At 47.5% G+C, this 19,197-nt stretch overlaps 1 protein-coding gene across 1 annotated transcript in view; it reads left to right on the forward strand.

The window, feature by feature from the left end:
- SRPK3 (SRSF protein kinase 3) overlaps positions 1 to 19,197 on the forward strand; it is a 158,686-nt gene that overhangs the window by 91,474 nt on the left and 48,015 nt on the right.

The raw sequence follows: 19,197 nt of genomic DNA on the forward strand, positions 1-19,197 counted from the left end.
AATGCTATAGAAAACAAATCTGATACAGTTTGACCTGCGGACTAATGAATTCCCTTGCGCATGCAAATCTGAGTCTGTTTTTGAAAGTCAAAACAAGCGGGGTGAGGTTGATGCAAGTAATTGACTTTGATTATTAAGAACAGGGAAATCGATAAAAGTCTCTCGGATATTTTGTAAGTGCAGAGTTGGAACCTTTTTATGGCCCAGAAAAAACAGATGCTTGGTAGATAATAATTTTTTATTAGCCCAACACGTGAACAGTATATATACGTTTGTGTTTTGTTGTGGATCTTTTGCATTTGCAGAGGGAATACCGCACCAGTGGTAGTGTTGGAGCCAAAGTTGCAAACTTGCACAATTTTAAGTGCAACAGACAAATCAAGACAAATAATAACCAGCTGTAAGGCTTAAGGGTGTTTTTTTTTTTTTTTTTTTTTGAATGAAGGACGTCCATAAAGGACGTCCCTGACGAGCACTTGGACGTTTTTTCCCCCGATTTTTTTTGTTACATTTGTAGAAGTTTTTCAATCCCACGCCGCCCCAACGAGAGGTACAGACCTCTCATTAGATTTTCCACGGTTAGGCAATCGGAAAACGGTAATGCATCTTATTACAATACGGTTTCTACACATTATAATACTAATTTGCTCATCTGCATTCCGTTTTCGTTAGCTGCTACCGTAGTCGGAAAATGGGAGAAGCCTTTAGTGCATGCCAGGTTTTACTACTTGCTCGTTAATGGCTCGTTAAGTTTAGTGCATCTGGCCCTGAGTTGCCCGGTCTGGAGCTTGTATCAAGCTTTTACAGAGCTCTTTGGAGCGAGAGTCAAACTCTACTGTGAATGCACGAGTGCGGGGCCGACAGTCTCTTTTTTTCCGAGGTGAGGAGAGGACGCATTTTTCCTTCTCTCCTCACAGCTGCCGGTTCAGTTCTTACCAGAGCTGCTTTTTGTGCCTTCTATTTTATTTTTTAATTTATTTTATTTTTTCTTGTTTGGGTTCAATTTCTTCCCGTTCGATTTCTTTTTATTTTTCCTTTATTTACTGCACTCAGTAGGCTGCACTTAGGCCTGCGCCCCATTCGGGTCTTGCCCTTCTTTTTTACCAGGTGCTTCATCCTCACAGAGGCACCATCGGGTTTTCCCATTTTCTTTACTTCAGCGCTGTTTCTGGTGCACTCAAACTGTTTCTGGCACAGCCACTCATTTTTATTCTTTTTTGTGCTTGGGTTCTGAATATACCTCTTCTGATTGTGTTCTATCTTTAGTTCCAAGCCAGACCCAGTTAGCTAGAGTGGCTCAAGGGTATTTTTTTTTTTTAGAGCCAGGTCCAAAGCTTCTGCATTGGCATTGATGTCTGCACTGTCAGCATCGGCGGTTGTAGCAGTATCGGGTGCATTGGTACCTGCCTCGACGTCATCCACTGTGTGAAACCCCTGGGATCGACCGATGCCAGCACCTATCCGGGGAGATGCAAGGTGTCCTCGTTGGAGCCAAGGATCATGGAAGTCCTGTATCGGCTGAAGTATCAGCATTGATCTCTCTCCCTCGATGCACTGTGCCGGGAGCTTTGGGGCACCAAGGCATTCGGTTCCCGGAGGTGTCAACACCAGCAGGACATCCATAAGATTCTGAGCATCGGGAGTATGCACCGTGTTCCCAGAGCTGTTGGCTGCTGTCATAGTACATCGTCATCGAGGGTGCTTGCACCTGCCATGCTTTTCCACCCAGCCTACATAAGTAATGCCACACTGGGAAAAGACTAAGGGTCCATCTCCTGCCCATGACAGCGGCCAATGCATGCCAAGGGCACCTGGCAAACTTCCCAAACGTACAAACATTCTGTCCATGTTATTCCCGGAATTGTGGATTTTTCCCAAGTCCATTTAGTAGCGGTTTATGGACTTGTCCTTTAGGAAACTGTCTAACCCCCTTTTAAACTCTGCTAAGCTAACCGCCTTCACGTTCTCCGGCAATGAATTCCAGAGTTCAATTACGCGTTGGGTGAAGAAAAACTTTCTCCGATTTGTTTTAAATTTACTACACTGTAGTTTCATCGCATGCCCCCTAGTCCTAGTATTTTTGGAAAGCGTGAAGAGATGCTTCATATCCACCTGTTCCACTCCACTCATTATTTTATATACCTCTATCATGTCTCCCCTCAGCCGTCTCTTCTCCAAGCTGAGAAGCCCTAGCCTCCTTAGTCTTTCTTCATAGGGAAGTCGTCCCATCCCCGCTATCATTTTCGTTGCCCTTCACTGCACCTTTCCAATTCCACTATATCTTTCTTGAGATGCGGCGACCAGAATTGAACACAATACTCAAGGTGTGGTCGCACCATGGAGCGATATAACGGCATTATAACATCCTCACACCTGTTTTCCATACCTTTCCTAATAATACCCAATATTCTATTCGCTTTCCTAGCCACAGCAGCACACTGAGCAGAAGGTTTCACTGTATTATCAACGACGACACCCAGATCCCTTTCTTGGTCCGTAACTCCTAACGTGGAACCTTGCATGACGTAGCTATAATTCAGGTTCTTTTTTCCCACATGCATCACCTTGCACTTGCTCACATTAAACGTCATCTGCCATTTAGCCGCCCAGTCTCCCAGTCTTGTAAGGTCCTTCTGTAATTTTTCACAATCCTGTCGCGAGTTAATAACTTTGAATAGCTTTGTGTCATCAGCAAATTTAATTACCTCGCTAGTTACTCCCATCTCTAAATCATCTATAAATATATTAGAGCAGCGATCCTAGCCCCTGAGGAACCCTACTAACTGCCCATTCTCCGAGGACAAGCAGACTGCTTGTTCTCACTGATGGGTGACGTCCTCGGCAGCCCCTCCAATCGGAAACTTCTCTAGCAAAGTCCTTTGCTAGTCCTCACGCGCCCGCGCGCACCGCGCATGCGCGGCCGTCTTCCCGCCCGAAACCGGCTCGAGCCGGCCAGTCTTCTTTCGTCCGCACTAGGTACGGCTGTGTTTTTGTCGTGTCGAGCCCCGGAGAGTCGACCTCGCGCGTCCGTTTTAAAATAGACGTGTTTTTTTCTTCGGAAAGTTCTAAATTTGTTCGGGAAGTGCTCCGGAAACCCCCTTGGGTTTCGTTTGCCCCTTCCCGTAGTTCCAGTTTTTGCCCCGGTAAGTTTTCTTTCGTCGTCGGGGTAGGCCTCTTTTCGGCCTCGGTCGAGATTTTTCTCCCTTGAAGTTTTGGTGCTCCGAATTCGTCATTTCGGATTTTGATTTCGCCGGCGTGATTTTTCCGCCCATGACATCGAAGTCTTCCAGCGGCTTCAAGAAGTGCACCCAGTGCGCCCGGGTAATCTCGATCACTGATAGGCACTCTTCGTGTCTTCAGTGTCTGGGGGCCGAGCACCGTCCTCAGAACTGTAGTCTGTGTTCCCTGTTACAAAGGCGGACTCAGGTAGCGAGATTGGCCCAGTGGAACGTTTTGTTCTCGGGCTCTTCGTCGGCATCGGCACCGGGGTCATCGTGTGCATCGACGTCATCAGCGTCCAGACCTTCATCCTTGGCCGCCAGTGCATCGAGTGCATCGAGGCATCGGCCCTCTGCATCGGCGCCGAGACATCGGATAGCTGCATCGACGTCGGTGGTACCGGGACCTCGTCTCCTGATGTCGTCGGACGGTGGTGCATCGGGTGGAGTGCAGGTGAGGGCTGTCCATTCCCCTGCTGGTGGCGGTGAGCCTTCGGGTGGGTCTCCCCCTACCCTGAGGGCTCCTGCGGTACAGCCCCCCCGAGATCGACCTGCTTCGACCTCGGCCCTGAGGAAGCGACGGATGGATTCTACATCCTCCTCGTCGGTGCCGGGGAGCTCCGGTGACATGCTTCGGAAGAAGTCGAAGAAGCATCGACACCGGTCTCCTCCCCGCGTCGGCACCGAGAGGACCGCTCACCCTCTGTTCAGGAGGTGTCGATGCGCTCCACTCTGGACAGCCCGGAACAGCCTCCACGCCCGGAACAGGTTCTGACGTCGACGCCTGCATCGACCTCCCTGCCTTTCTCTGCAGCCGCTCTGAACGAGAGCCTCCGGGCCGTTCTCCCAGAGATTCTGGGAGAGCTGTTGCGCCCTACCCCTCCGGTACCGGCGGTGCTTGCGCCTCCGGTACCGTCGAGCGTGGCGCCGGCTGGCCCATCGCCCGGGGTGAGGTCCCCGACGTCGGTACCGCGTGCGGTGCCGACTGCGGCCACCTCCCAGGAGGGCTCCCCGACTACGTCGGCGGAGGGAGCTTCGCCGATGCGGGCAAGGGAGTCTACCTCTCGACGCCCCATCGTGGACGTGGCTCCACGGAGTCGAGCCGGGCGAGGTTGCAGACACAGGTCCGTGAACTTGTGTCTGACACCGAGGGAAGAAGAAGAAGACCCCAGATATTTCTCTGACGAGGAGTCTGAGGGTCTTCCTTCCGATCCCACTCCCTCTGCTGAAAGACAGCTTTCTCCTCCCGAGAGTCTGTCTTTTGCTTCCTTTGTCCGGGAGATGTCTACGGCCATCCCCTTCCCAGTGGTTGTGGAGGACGAGCCCAGGGCTGAAATGTTTGAGCTCCTGGACTATCCTTCTCCACCTAAGGAAGCGTCCACTGTTCCCTTGCACCATGTCCTGAAAAAGACATTGCTTGCGAACTGGACCAAGCCATTAAGTAATCCCCACATTCCCAAGAAGATCGAGTCCCAGTACCGGATCCATGGGGACCCAGAGCTGATGCGCACTCAGTTGCCTCACGACTCTGGAGTTGTGGATCTGGCCCTAAAGAAGGCTAAGAGTTCTAGGGAGCATGCTTCGGCGCCCCCGGGCAAAGACTCTAGAACCTTAGACTCCTTTGGGAGGAAGGCCTACCATTCCTCTATGCTCGTGGCCAAAATCCAGTCTTACCAGCTCTACACGAGCATACACATGCGGAACAATGTGCGGCAGTTGGCGGGCTTGGTTGATGCTCTCCCCCCTGAGCAAGCCAAGCCTTTTCAGGAGGTGGTCAGGCAGCTGAAGGCGTGCAGAAAATTCCTGGCCAGAGGGGTGTATGACACCTTTGATGTTGCGTCCAGGGCCGCTGCTCAAGGTGTGGTGATGCGCAGGCTCTCATGGCTGCGTGCCTCCGACCTGGAAAATAGACTCCAGCAGCGGATTGCGGACTCGCCTTGCCGTGCGGACAATATTTTTGGAGAGAAAGTCGAGCAGGTGGTAGAGCATCTCCACCAGCGGGATACCGCATTCGACAAGTTCTCCCGCCGGCAGCCTTCAGCATCTACCTCTACAGGTAGAAGATTTTTTGGGGGAAGGAGGACTGTTCCCTACTCTTCTGGCAAGCGTAGGTACAACCCTCCTTCTCGACAGCCTGCGGCCCAGGCTAAGCCCCAGCGCGCTCGCTCTCGTCAGCAGCGTGCGCCTCAGCAAGGCCCCGCGGCTCCCCAGCAAAAGCAAGGGGCGAGCTTTTGACTGGCTCCAGCAGAGCATAGCCGACATCCAAGTGTCAGTGCCGGGCGACCTGCCAGTCGGGGGGAGGTTGAAAGCTTTTCACCAAAGGTGGCCTCTCATAACCTCCGACCAGTGGGTTCTTCAAATAGTCCGGCAAGGATACACCCTCAATGTGGCCTCAAAACCTCCAAATTGTCCACCGGGAGCTCAGTCTTACAGCTTCCAGCACAAGCAGGTACTTGCAGAGGAACTCTCCGCCCTTCTCAGCGCCAATGCGGTCGAGCCCGTGCCATCCGGGCAAGAAGGGCTGGGATTCTATTCCAGGTACTTCCTTGTGGAAAAGAAAACAGGGGGGATGCGTCCCATCCTAGACCTAAGGGCCCTGAACAAATATCTCGTAAAAGAAAAGTTCAGGATGCTTTCCATGGGCACCCTTCTCCCCATGATTCAGCAAAACGATTGGCTATGCTCTCTGGACTTGAAGGATGCCTACACACACATCCCGATACTGCCAGCTCACAGACAGTATCTGCGATTTCAGTTGGGCACACGCCACTTCCAGTACTGTGTGCTACCCTTTGGGCTCGCCTCTGCGCCCAGGGTGTTCACAAAGTGCTTGGCTTTAGTAGCAGCGGCACTTCGCAGGCTGGGGGTGCACGTGTTCCCATATCTCGACGATTGGCTGGTGAAGAACACATCCGAGGCAGGAGCCCTGCAGTCCTTGCAGATGACTATTCGCCTCCTGGAGCTACTGGGGTTTGTGATAAATTATCCAAAGTCCCATCTTCTCCCAGTGCAGAAACTCGAATTCATAGGAGCTCTGCTGGATTCTCGGACGGCTCGCGTCTATCTCCCAGAGACGAGGGCCAACAACTTGTCCCTCGTCTCGCGGGTGCGAGCGTCCCAGCAGATCACAGCTCGGCAGATGTTGAGATTGCTGGGCCACATGGCCTCCACAGTTCATGTGACTCCCATGGCCCGTCTTCACATGAGATCTGCTCAATGGACCCTAGCCTCCCAGTGGTATCAGGCTGCTGGGGGTCTAGAAGACGTGATCCACCTGTCCACGAGTTTTCTCGAATCCCTGTATTGGTGGACAATCCTTTTGACTCTGGGACGTCCTTTCCAAATTCCTCAGCCACAAAAAGTGCTGACAACGGATGCGTCTCTCCTGGGATGGGGAGCTCATGTCGATGGGCTTCACACCCAAGGAAGCTGGTCCCTCCAGGAACGCGGTCTACAGATCAATCTCCTGGAGTTGCGAGCGATCTGGAACGCTCTGAAGGCTTTCAGAGATCGGCTGTCCCATCAAATTATCCAAATTCAGACAGACAACCAGGTTGCCATGTACTATGTCAACAAGCAGGGGGGCACCGGATCTCGCCCCCTGTGTCAGGAAGCCGTCAGCATGTGGCTCTGGGCTCGCCGTCTCGGCATGGTGCTCCAAGCCACATATCTGGCAGGCGTAAACAACAGTCTGGCCGACAGACTGAGCCGGATTATGCAACCTCACGAGTGGTCGCTCAACTCCAGAGTGGTGCGCCAGATCTTCCAAGCGTGGGGCACCCCCTTGGTGGATCTCTTTGCATCTCGAGTGAACCACAAAGTCCCTCAGTTCTGTTCCAGGCTTCAGGCCCCCGGCAGACTGGCATCGGATGCCTTCCTCCTGGATTGGGGGGAGGGCCTGCTGTATGCTTATCCTCCCATTCCTCTGGTGGGGAAGACTTTGTTGAAACTCAAGCAAGACCGAGGCACCATGATTCTGATTGCTCCTTTTTGGCCGCGTCAGATCTGGTTCCCTCTTCTTCTGGAGTTATCCTCCGAAGAACCGTGGAGATTGGAGTGTTTTCCGACCCTCATCACGCAGGACGAAGGGGCTCTTCTACATCCCAGCCTCCGGTCCCTGGCTCTCACGGCCTGGATGTTGAGAGCGTAGACTTTGCCTCTTTGGGCCTGTCAGAGGGTGTCTCCCGTATCTTGCTTGCTTCCAGGAAAGATTCCACTAAGAGGAGTTACTTCTTTCTATGGAGGAGGTTTGCCGTCTGGTGTGACAGCAAGGCCCTAGCTCCTCGCTCTTGTCCTACACAGACCCTGCTTGAATACCTTCTGCACTTGTCTGAGTCTGGTCTCAAGACCAACTCTGTAAGAGTTCACCTTAGTGCAATCAGTGCATACCATTACCATGTGGAAGGTAAGCCGATCTCAGGACAGCCTTTAGTTGTTCGCTTCATGAGAGGTTTGCTTTTGTCAAAGCCCCCTGTCAAGCCTCCTACAGTGTCATGGGATCTGAATGTCGTTCTCACCCAGCTGATGAAACCTCCTTTTGAGCCACTGAATTCCTGCCATCTGAAGTACTTGACCTGGAAGGTCATTTTCTTGGTGGCAGTCACTTCAGCTCGTAGAGTCAGTGAGCTTCAGGCCCTGGTAGCCCAGGCCCCTTACACCAAATTTCATCATAACAGAGTAGTCCTCCGCACTCACCCTAAGTTCTTGCCAAAGGTCGTGTCAGAGTTCCATCTGAACCAGTCAATTGTCTTGCCAACATTCTTTCCCCGTCCTCATTCCTGCCCTGCTGAACGTCAGCTGCACACATTGGACTGCAAGAGAGCATTGGCCTTCTATCTGGAGCGGACACAGCCCCACAGACAGTCCGCCCAATTGTTTGTTTCTTTTGATCCCAATAGGAGGGGAGTGGCTGTAGGGAAACGCACCATATCCAATTGGCTAGCAGATTGCATTTCCTTCACTTACGCCCAGGCGGGGCTGGCTCTTGAGGGTCATGTCACGGCTCATAATGTTAGAGCCATGGCTGCGTCGGTAGCCCACTTGAAGTCAGCCTCCATTGAAGAAATTTTGCAAAGCTGCGACGTGGTCATCTGTCCACACATTCACATCTCATTACTGCCTGCAGCAGGATACCCGACGCGACAGTCGGTTCGGGCAGTCAGTTCTTCAGAACCTGTTTGGGCTTTAGGATCCAACTCCACCCCCCGAGGGCCCTGTTTGTTCTGTTCCAGGCTGCACTCTCAGTTAGTTGGTAAATTTTTTAGGTCAATCTCAGTTATGTCCTCGCCGTTGCGAGGCCCAATTGACCATGGTTATTGTTTTGAGTGAGCCTGGGGGGCTAGGGATACCCCATCAGTGAGAACAAGCAGCCTGCTTGTCCTCGGAGAAAGCGAATGCTACATACCTGTAGAAGGTATTCTCCGAGGACAGCAGGCTGATTGTTCTCACAAACCCGCCCGCCTCCCCGTTGGAGTTGTGTCTTCCCTTGAAGTGTATTGTCTTGCTACATACTGGACTGGCCGGCTCGAGCCGGTTTCGGGCGGAAAGACGGCTGCGCATGCGCGGTGCGCGCGGGCGCGCGAGGACTAGCAAAGGACTTTGCTAGAGAAGTTTCCGATTGGAGGGGCTGCCGAGGACGTCACCCATCAGTGAGAACGATCAGCCTGCTGTCCTCGGAGAATACCTTCTACAGGTATGTAGCATTCGCTTTTAACCCCACTCTCTGTTCCCTATCCTTCAACCAGTTTTTAATCCACAATATAACTTTTCCTCCTATCCCATGACTCTCCAATTTCCTCTGTAGCCTTTCATGAGGTACCTTGTCAAATGCCTTTTGAAAATCCAGATACACAATATCAACCGGCTCCCCTTTGTCCACATGTTTGTTTACTCCTTCAAAGAATTGAAGTAAATTGGTCAGCCTGCAGTGACCACTGCTTCAGCTGCTTGCCTTGACTCTGGAGCCCCAGTTGAAAAACTGTCGTCCCTCTGTGGGCACATCTGAGCCTTGCTCCCTGAGCTCCTGGCTGGCTGTCTTTGTTCAGAGGTCATCGGCGCCGAGAGTTCTTGCACTTGCCATGCCTCTTGAATCGGACCTGCATGGCTCTCAGCCTGCAGTGAGGCCTCCAACATTGGTGTTTCATTAAGCACCGGCATTGACTGCCACCTGTGGTTGGTGCTGGCAGTTTCATCGAAGTTGAGGCTGGAGCCCACTCCTCAACACCCCTCTCGGGGGTCATAGCTCTTCTCAGCAAGCTCGGTCTCAGCCCTCCCATGAGGAGTTCCTTGCTCACACCGATGAGGGTTGCATGGAAGTCCGATATAGATCCCTGATGCTTCTTGGAGGGAGAGTCCAATAGAGTAACATCTAACTCCTCCATTCCACTGGAACAGAGGACATCTTCATCTACGAGCCTTTCCTTCCCTTTTGGCGAGGACACGGTGGCCACAATTCAAATTTCTTACCAGGTCGCAAGCTCCAGGCCTATGAATCTCCTAGGAGAGCTGTGATAGATCTGCTTCATCAGCTCTTCTCTGAGGAATTGGGGTCCCCACAGTTGGCCTCGCTCCTCATAGAGCTTGCATCCATGCACCAGTTTCACAGCATGGCCCTCAGAGCTCCCCTGGTTTTCATGGGCTCCAGTTGCCTCCCCACTCCATGGTAGTTGGGTCCATGTTCAATAAGGCAGACTGGATTCATTTTGAAGGGAAATGTATCAGGCTTCACTGCTCTACTGCGTATTCAGCTTACCAGCTCTCCACGAGCGCATTCTTACGGAACCTGGTGTGTGCCATGCTAGCTTTACCGGCCTTTCCCACTGAGATAGGTCCAGTTATTTTCGCCGGTTGGTCGAGCAGCAGACTGTGTGTCGAGAGTTCTTGGCCAGGTGACACTTTTGCTGTGACTTCCAGGAACTATACCCACAGTGTGGCGCTGCGCAGACTCTCATTGCTGTGCATTTTGTTCTTGAACTTGAGCGTTCAGTGGAGATTGGTGGATGGCACTTGCGGGAAATACCCTTTTGAAAAGAAGTTGGAAGAGGTCACTAACCTCATAGTAGTAGTATCAAGAAATACACAGCTACCATCGCACTCTCTCCTCCCAGACGTCTTCTGCACCTCCCTCATCTAAGAGGTTTTTTTTAGCAAATTTAGAAGGGGTCCCTCCTATTCACAGAGCTGTGGGCATACCACCTCCTCTCACTAGCCTCCCTGGGCTCAACACCAGTGCATTCCTTCTTGTCAACAGCATGCGCTTTAGCCCTGGACAGCTCTCCAGTCGAAGCAAGGACTGAACTTTTTCACTGACTCCAGATAACCTACCAGTTGGAGGCATGTTGCAGTTTTTTAGGGCAGGCCGCAGGCTGCCTAATTGATAGTGCTGAGAGCTGATACAAGTTACTCTTGCCTAACAGTTCCTTGTGGAAGAACTCTTTGCCCTTCTGAAGGCCCATGTGGTTGAGTCCGTACCACCAGGGTAACTGGGCTGCAATTCAATTCCAGGTTCTTCCTTGTGCCACTGAAGGCACAGGGAATACATTCCACTCTCATTCTAAAGATCTGCAACTTACTGATCAAACAGAAGTTCAGGATAGTTTCCCTGAGCACCCTACTCCCCATGGTTCAGGGCAATGATTCCTCTGTTTGCTACACTTGAAGAATCTTTATGCAAGTGAAGTATCTTTATTCTTGACTGGGGGCATTCCACTTCCAGTACCGCTTACTGCCTTTTGGCCTCGCGTTGGCTCCCAGAGTATTCACCAAGTGTCTAGCGGTACTCGCAGTACCCCTGTACCAACCATTTTTTTTTCTTGCTGATTTGGCTGGTGCTGAGCACGCTAACAGTTGGTGCTCAGGAGTCCTTTTGAAGAACCTTTTTGTTGTTGTACCTACTGGGGTTCGTTTAAACCACCTCCAGTCCCTTCTCCCATTTGGAGATCAGTGGACTCCTGCTGGATACTTCATCGGGATTGGGTGTTTCTTCCTGTGCCGGGGGCATCCACTTTTGACGCTCTTGCACTCAGGTTCTTGCCCATCAGGTCGCACCTCGGTGGATGTTAAAGTTGTTTAATCACAGTAGTTGTGATAGTACAGAGGAAACACCAGTGCTCCACCACCATACGGTTGTGAGTTCAGAACCCAAGACAAGCTCATCTGCTTTTGGATGACATAGGACCTCCACCATCCATGTAATGCCTGTACTTCATTTTCACATGGAAACTGTTCGGAAGACTCTATTAATTCTGTCGGGCCACAGGGACCCTGAATGATGTCATCCGAGAGTCCCCACAGATCACTTACTCTCTACTTTGGTACACTGTACAGTCGACTGCCTTTCAAATTCTTTTGCCTCGTGGGGGGCTGATGGTGGCTACATCCCTCCTAGAGTGGGAAGTGCCTATTGCCAGACTTCACGGTCAAGTTGCTTGGTCAGCCCAGGAGACAGCTCTCCCTCTCACCCTTCTGGAACTCCAGGCGATCTGGACCATTCTACATGATTTCAGTGATGGGCTATTCAGCCTCTTTGTATTCATTCATATGAACATTCACATACAGTGTACTACCCAACCTAAAGGGGGGCACTGGATTGTGCCCTCTGTTTCAATGGCCGTCCAGATGTAGTAGGCGGCAGTCCATTCAGAACTGCTCCTCAGAGCCAACAGCCTGGCCGCCCAAACTGTGCAAGGTCATGCATCCACACGGGGGTAACCTCTTAACATGGGCGTCGTCTGTGAAATCTTCCACCTGTGGAGTGCCCCTCGATGAATCTCTTGGCTACTCAAGTCCATCATGCCGTCCCGCAGTCTCCAAGCCCACAACAGTCTACTGTTGGTTGCTTTTCTTAAGGAACGGTCTTCTGTATTCATATCCTCACATCTCTCTCATAGGGCAGATTCTGTTGCTACGCAGACCTTTTCGATGATCGTGTTTGCTCCTTCCTGGCCCCGGCAGATATGGCTTTTTCCTCAGGAGTTCTTCTGCAGAAGTCACAGCCTGGATGTTGAGAATCTAGAATTTGCAGAAAGAGGTGTTTCTTCTACATCCCATCCTCCAGTCTGTGGCCCTCATGCTCTAGGTGTTTGGGGCTTCGTATTAGCTCTCATTTTCAGAAGAGCTTCTACCTAGAGATGTTCTTCTTTCCAGGTCAGGATGTTTGCCATCTGATGTGTGGGCGGGCCCTAGATTCCCTTTTCTTGCCCTGTACAGGTGCCGATTGCATATCTTGTACATCTTTCTGAGTTAGATCTGAACCCGACTCAGTGGAGAGTCATCTCCGTATACTCGATGTATCCCCTATGCGAAGAAGAGAAGCACTGATAGCTTCATGACTTCTAGTTGATCACTTCATGAGAGGTTTGCTTTTGTCACGGCCCCCAGTCACACCTCTGTATGTGTTATGGAGCCTTAACGTCATTCTCCCCAATTGCTAAGCACTTCAGTTCAGCCGCTTGTTTTCTTGTCCTTTGAAGTTCTCGACCTGGATGGTCTTGTTTTTTGTGGCTATTCCTTTGGCGCACAGGCCCTAGTGGCAGTTCCACCTTACCCTCCTTTTATCACGATAGAATGCTTCTCTGCACTTACCCTGAGTTCCTTTCTCAGCTTGGGTCGAGATTCTTTCTCCATTAGTTTTTGGATATTATCCCTACTTCAGCTCCAGTAGAGTTTGACCTGTCCAGTTGATTGTCTTGCCTATATCGTTCCTAGAGTTTTATGCCCCTGACAAGTGCTTACTGCACTCCTTGGACTACAAGTGAGCATTGGCTTTTTCCGTGCAGTGGCCTCAGTGCCACAGACAATTTCCCTAACTTTTTGTTTTTCATCCCAACTGAATGTAGGTCGCCATCTGGAAATGCACACTTTTCTAATTAGCTACTAGCTTATGTTATTCTCCTTAGCCCATCCTGGGCTGCCCAGGAGGATCCTCTTAAGACTGCAATGTCAGGGAGCCTTGGCTGCATCATTGTCCTCCATGGGGGAAATTTGCTGGGCTACTACATGATCTTCTTGCCATACATTCTCATCTTATTCCAGCTTCAAGTAGCAAGCCGTAAGCTGCATGCCCAGAGTAACAGTCTGTTTGGCTGGATTATAATACAGATTTGGTTTAGGTTCTAGAATCCAACTCCACCTGCCTAAGCCCATGTTTATTCTGTCCCAGGCTACACTTTCAACCGTTTGCATGTGGTTTCAGGTTCATCTATGTTCTGACCTAACCACTGTGAGGTGCACTTCGTCATTGGCTGTTGCTTCCGGTGAGCCTGGTAGCTAGGGATTCCCAGTGTAAAAAGAGGAAATAAAGGTAGGGGGTAGACCAAATGTCTGTCCAAACAGTAGGTTTTATTCAAAAAACAATTTCAAGAACACAGGTTTATCCAGTTCCAAAGACTCTACGCAGTCCTGCATTTCAGCACTAATTGCGCCTTCTTCAGGAGTCAAAACAAGATAATTATTTTATTTATTTGTTGCATTTATATCTGTACAAACAACAAACATAAATATAAAAAAACATTAAAATATAACGGCATTCATATTAGATCATCAAATAAAAATACACAAATCAATAAGGGGGTTGTTTACTAAAGCTTGGCTCGAATTATCTGCAGCAGGGCCCACAGGAATAATATGGGCCTTACTGCAGATAACTCGAGCTAAGCTTTAGTAAACAACCCTCTAAATATATAAAAAGGTATATGTGTATATATATGTGACTATACCAAAAACTTGCATGTGAATATATTTACATGTATTTGTATATCGATCATGAAGTGCACAAATCATATGTTGGATTTATAAAAATGATATGAGAACTGAAACATAAATATTCCAACATGTTTGAAAATATCATGTAACATACAAATGAACCCCACAAAGTAAAATAAAATATACCAACCACTGATGATAAAAACACACAAATTGGCTAGAGAATTCAAAATTCAGCATCTAATAGAGAAGAAGCAGAAATCAAAATTACTGTGACTTCAGAAGTAAACAGTAATGTTTACATAAATGATATGGCTTCAATAAAAAACAAATACAGAAATATCAAATGAAGAATATCAGATAAAATAGCAATTAATATAAGATGATTTATATAAAAAAAAGTGTAACAACTGCTAACTACAATGCACAAATCTCACAGGTTGGAATGAATATAAGATAAAATAATTTATAAAAGATCAAGGAGATTGCAAGTCTTAAAAATATGAAAAAAAAAGTAAAGAATACAAAAGTAAAAAAATAAAGAATAAATGAAGAACTGTTGGCTTTCGCACAACAAATTGTTAACCTAAACACGATGTCCTATTGGTAACTAGAAATACTGAGATATATAGTTGTCAAAAATATATTATAATCACCAAAAAAGAAAAAAAAAGAACAATTTATGTCCATCCCAACAAAAAAAAACTTATATAATGACTAGTAAAAAAAGGCCCGTTTCAGTATGAAATGAAACGGGCGCTAGCAAGGTTATCCCTCTCTCGCTCGCTCTCTCCCTCTGTCCCCTCCAAGTCCCACGGCCCCCTTTCTTTCCTTCCGATTTCCAGGCCCTCTCTCTCCTTCCCTCCCTCTCTCTCCTTCCCTCTGTCCCTCCCCCCTCCTCTCTGTCTTACAGACATGTCCTTGCAATGCCTCCACCCGCGGCCCTCCCCTCCCCGACACTGGCCCCACCCATCCCCCTACATGCACGTTACCCCCCTCCAAAATCGCCAACCCCCTCTGCTACCCTCCCCTCCCCCCCTTCTTACTGGGGTTCCCGGCTGGCAGCAGTGAAGAGCCTTGCGAGTCTGCTGCCTTCCCTTCTCTTCGCTCCTTTTCTCCTTTGCTATAGTATTGTTCCACATTCATTGGTTCCACACTCATGCATGCGCAGTGGAACGTGACTCGCACTCTGAAAAAGCTTGATACAAGCTCTGGACCAGGCAACTGGGACTGCTTTACCCACATGTGAGAATATATAGCCTGCAGGCCCCAGAGAATACCTGCTACAGGTAAATGTCACAAAACGCTTAGCCGCTTAGAGGGTCTGTCCCCAGCACAGCTGAGGTCCACCTGCACCTGCCGCTCGTGCTTGACACTAGCACCCTCCTCTCACTGACTGGGTCACAACCGCCTCTGGGTGACTCTCCTGCTCTCAAATTATCATCCCTAGTGATTTCTAGGTTACTGGAGCAACATTCTCAGTGGTCCCACAGTTCCCAGAAAGCACTCACAGACCCAACACACAAACCACCAGGATTCTTTTTCAGTCCAGACAAACAGGGCAAACCAAACAATATGTTTATTTTCTTAAAAAATATTGAAAATAAAAAGGTGGGAATATGAGCCAGGGCTATCCAAAACTGGAACCAAAATTAAATTTAAAACAGCGTTTAATAATTTTTCAAACTAATGATAATAAAACAATTGTTTTGCGCCTGTTCCTGCCGCCAGCGGAGTCCAATCAGGCCAGCAGTACTACGCAGACAAACCCTCTCACTGTTATCTTTTTAGAAACCGGACAGCTGGAATTAAGGACTACTTGCACTACAACAAATAAAGACAAAAAGAAAAAAACCAAGAGAAACTTCTGTTGGGGGGAAAACACAGGTTTATTCTTTATCCAGAATTAGGACAGAAATAAGAAATAGAATAGATACAGATCAGGATAGAAAGAAGAGCATATTATAGAAATTGAAATATAAGGAAAATGGGGTCAGGACATTCTTTCAGACTCCCTGACTTGGAGCCAAAGAGATGTACACTGCCCAACCTCCTATCTGGCAGAGAGATATTATATAGGATTTCTTTTCCCTTTCAATACCAGAGAGCACAAGAAGGGGGGAGGGTTTCTTCTTACCCCCTTAATTAGCATCTTACAGTCAGGCAGGATCTCCTGACAATAAAGAACTATATAGCATCCGTTATATTCCTTTTGAAGATGCATTTGGTCTGTTGTCCAAATGTTTTGGACCTCTTCTATTCATCTTACAGTCTCGCACAAGAATACATTTCTCAAACCTTTAATTAGTATTTCCCCTATTCTAAAAGAGGAGACAAAAGTTAACTACTGCTTCCAGTTGCTATAGAGGTGTTAGGTTTCTCTTGTCAATAGAACTATTGCTATTGACTCCAGGGATCAGGGAGATAGTGTTTGAATTGTTCTAGGCAGAGAAGGAAATAAGGTGTTACCTGGTCTTCTGCAAGTGTTATTTCCCTCACTGTTACAAGATAAAGTCAATCTCATTTGCTTTGAAATAGCCTTATACAAAAGACCTGAGAAAGACTTATGTCTGTAGTATTCCCTGAGGCCTGATCTTGCTCAATGAGAGAGATATTGTGGGCAATCAGGTTTAATCACCTGACTTGGCAAGAGGGGGGAGGTAGAGAGAGAAGTGACTTGCTATTCCAGCAAGCTTTCCCCTGTTTTTGGAAAGAGAAAAACCTCCATTTCTCCCTGTCCAAATATGAGGAATTTATTCTGTATATTCAATAATTGGAGGCCTTCCACCTCCTACAACAAATTCCACATTAAAAGTGACTTGACACAACGTGTTTCGGCCAGATGGCCTACATCAGGAGTCTTGCGCCAGGTGGTAATCAGTATCTCTGGGCAACTCAAAACAGTCCAATTCAGAAGTTTCCAGATTCCCATCCACCAACACTCACCAACAATTACAGAACTACAAACAATAGAACCAAAAACATACTGCTTCCGGTTACATGACCCAAAGGCAAAAAGGACAGTGGAACAAAATAGTGCAATTGGCAAACAATAACAGGTAACTGAAATATGGATCTATTACAACGCTAACTAAACACATACTTCCTAGAAAGTACTTGGGGAGATCAGGACATATATAGCCGTTCACCAGTTATCAAATATAACTGTTTTTTTAAACATGCCTTCATCAATGAGCTCTCTATCTCTCCTCTCCCAGGCTGAAACTGAAGCAACAGCCTGAGCCAGCATCTGCTGGGTAATTTCAAAACTTCAGGCCAATCAGAGCCCAGAACAGTCATGTTTCAAATAAAAACTGGTTACATCACTACAAATGCTTCCTATTATCTGTGTGCCAACTAAAAGAAATCGTCAGTTCTCTGTAACAGCTTTAAGAATAACATGCACCATCTGCTGGCCAAACAGCAGAAATACACTTCAGACATATTTAAGACAGGAAAATATCCAATACATTTTACAGGCTTAAAACACACTGTTTCGTCACAGTAAGTATCTTTGCTTTTCCAGAATAAAGATCCCGAGACAGGCTGAGGCCAAAACATCAATGCTGCATTGCTGCATAGATATGTTATTCAGCTTGTCAGTGTGGTATCTAGGATTCTTCTGAAATAAAGCTTAAATAAAATTATCGAAGAATATTTAGATAAATGCACCTTTACCAGTTCCCTTCACCACTTTATTTTGTAATTATTACATGTCTGTATTATTACAACAATATACTCAACAACTATTGCATTCATTTTTATCTTTATTACATCAATTAATCTCATAAACCTAACAATTATTGTCTAAAATCCCCATATATCTATCATTCATTCAGTCATCCATTCACTCTAATTCACATTTATAAACCTAATATCAAAATATCAAACTCTATAACAATATAACAATAGAACACCCGGAATAATAGAATCACTTATGATCTTATAACAAAAATGTTGCTTTCAATAGCAATACTGGTGTAAAACTTGTAAATTATACTGACATTCAAAAACATTTCTTCTTCATTACGATCCTCTCTTAATCTATTGGTAACCTGCTGTAAACTTTCTATTGCCCTGTGGCAATTAGTCCATTGATTAAGTCAATTGTCCATCACAGCAGGTTAAAACAAAAGATTACATTCCATCGTAACCCACAACTGATAACTCTGTGCTGTGGTATTGAATGACAGTAGTTCCATTCACCGTGACTCCATACTTCACGGGACTTTCCTTGAATTTCAAACTGCTTCACTGCAGCAGTCCTCTCATTTGTGTGCTAAAACAGTTGTACTCAGACCCTACACGATCGTGTTTCGCAAATTTTGCGTCTTCAGGGGTCAATAATCTATATAAACAACAATAATAGCATACATTTGTATTTCACAAACAATATTACAATCCTTCTAAAAACCAATATTATAAACTCTTACCGGCTCTACAGGTGGCCAAGCATTCACAATCCTGGATGTGCTGGTGGTAACGCCTCAAAAGACGCCCACACATGCGCATACCAGGCTTCAAGGAGACTGAGTTTAAATACCCTCTCTCCAATTTAAGAATCCTGGATGTGTCAAAAAACAACGCCTCAAAAGGCGCTGACACATGCGCATACCAAAGCTTCAAAGGAACTAACTTTAAATACCCTCTCACAAGTTTAACCACTCTACTTCTTTATTTAACCCATAAGGGCTTACAGTGTTCCAGAGGTAAATTAGCCTTTGTTCTTTACGCAATAGCATGCGAGGCACATTACCTCCTCTTTCAAAACTAATTTGACTCAAAACTACAAAGCGAAGATCCTGAACTTCATGTTTGACATCCACCCAATGTGAAACCAAAGGGGCTTCCATTCGTTTAGTACGGAGATTACTAAGGTGCTGTGCTATCCTAACTTTAATCTTTTTAGTAGTCAATCCAATGTACCATAGTTCACAAGGACATTTTATGCCATACACACAATTTGTAGTATTGCAGTCAGTGTGAGCCTGCAAACGATATATTTTCTCTGAATGAGGAACATTCACTTCATTAACTTGCATGGCATACCTGCAATATACACACCGATTGCAACTCCCATGGCCAAATTCCTCATGTCTTACATTACATGCAGTGTTATACCTTGCCAGTTGCTTCACCCTAAATTTCTACCTCGAGAGAATGCAACCGAGGAAATTGCTGAAAAACTTTATGTATACCTAATATAGACCAATGACGTTTCATAATTTGTATAATTTGACTAGATGACTTAGTGTAAGGTAACACACAAGTCAACGGA

Source organism: Microcaecilia unicolor, chromosome 2 (genome assembly GCF_901765095.1).
Source record: "Microcaecilia unicolor chromosome 2, aMicUni1.1, whole genome shotgun sequence".
Classification (NCBI taxonomy): Eukaryota; Metazoa; Chordata; class Amphibia; order Gymnophiona; family Siphonopidae; genus Microcaecilia; species Microcaecilia unicolor.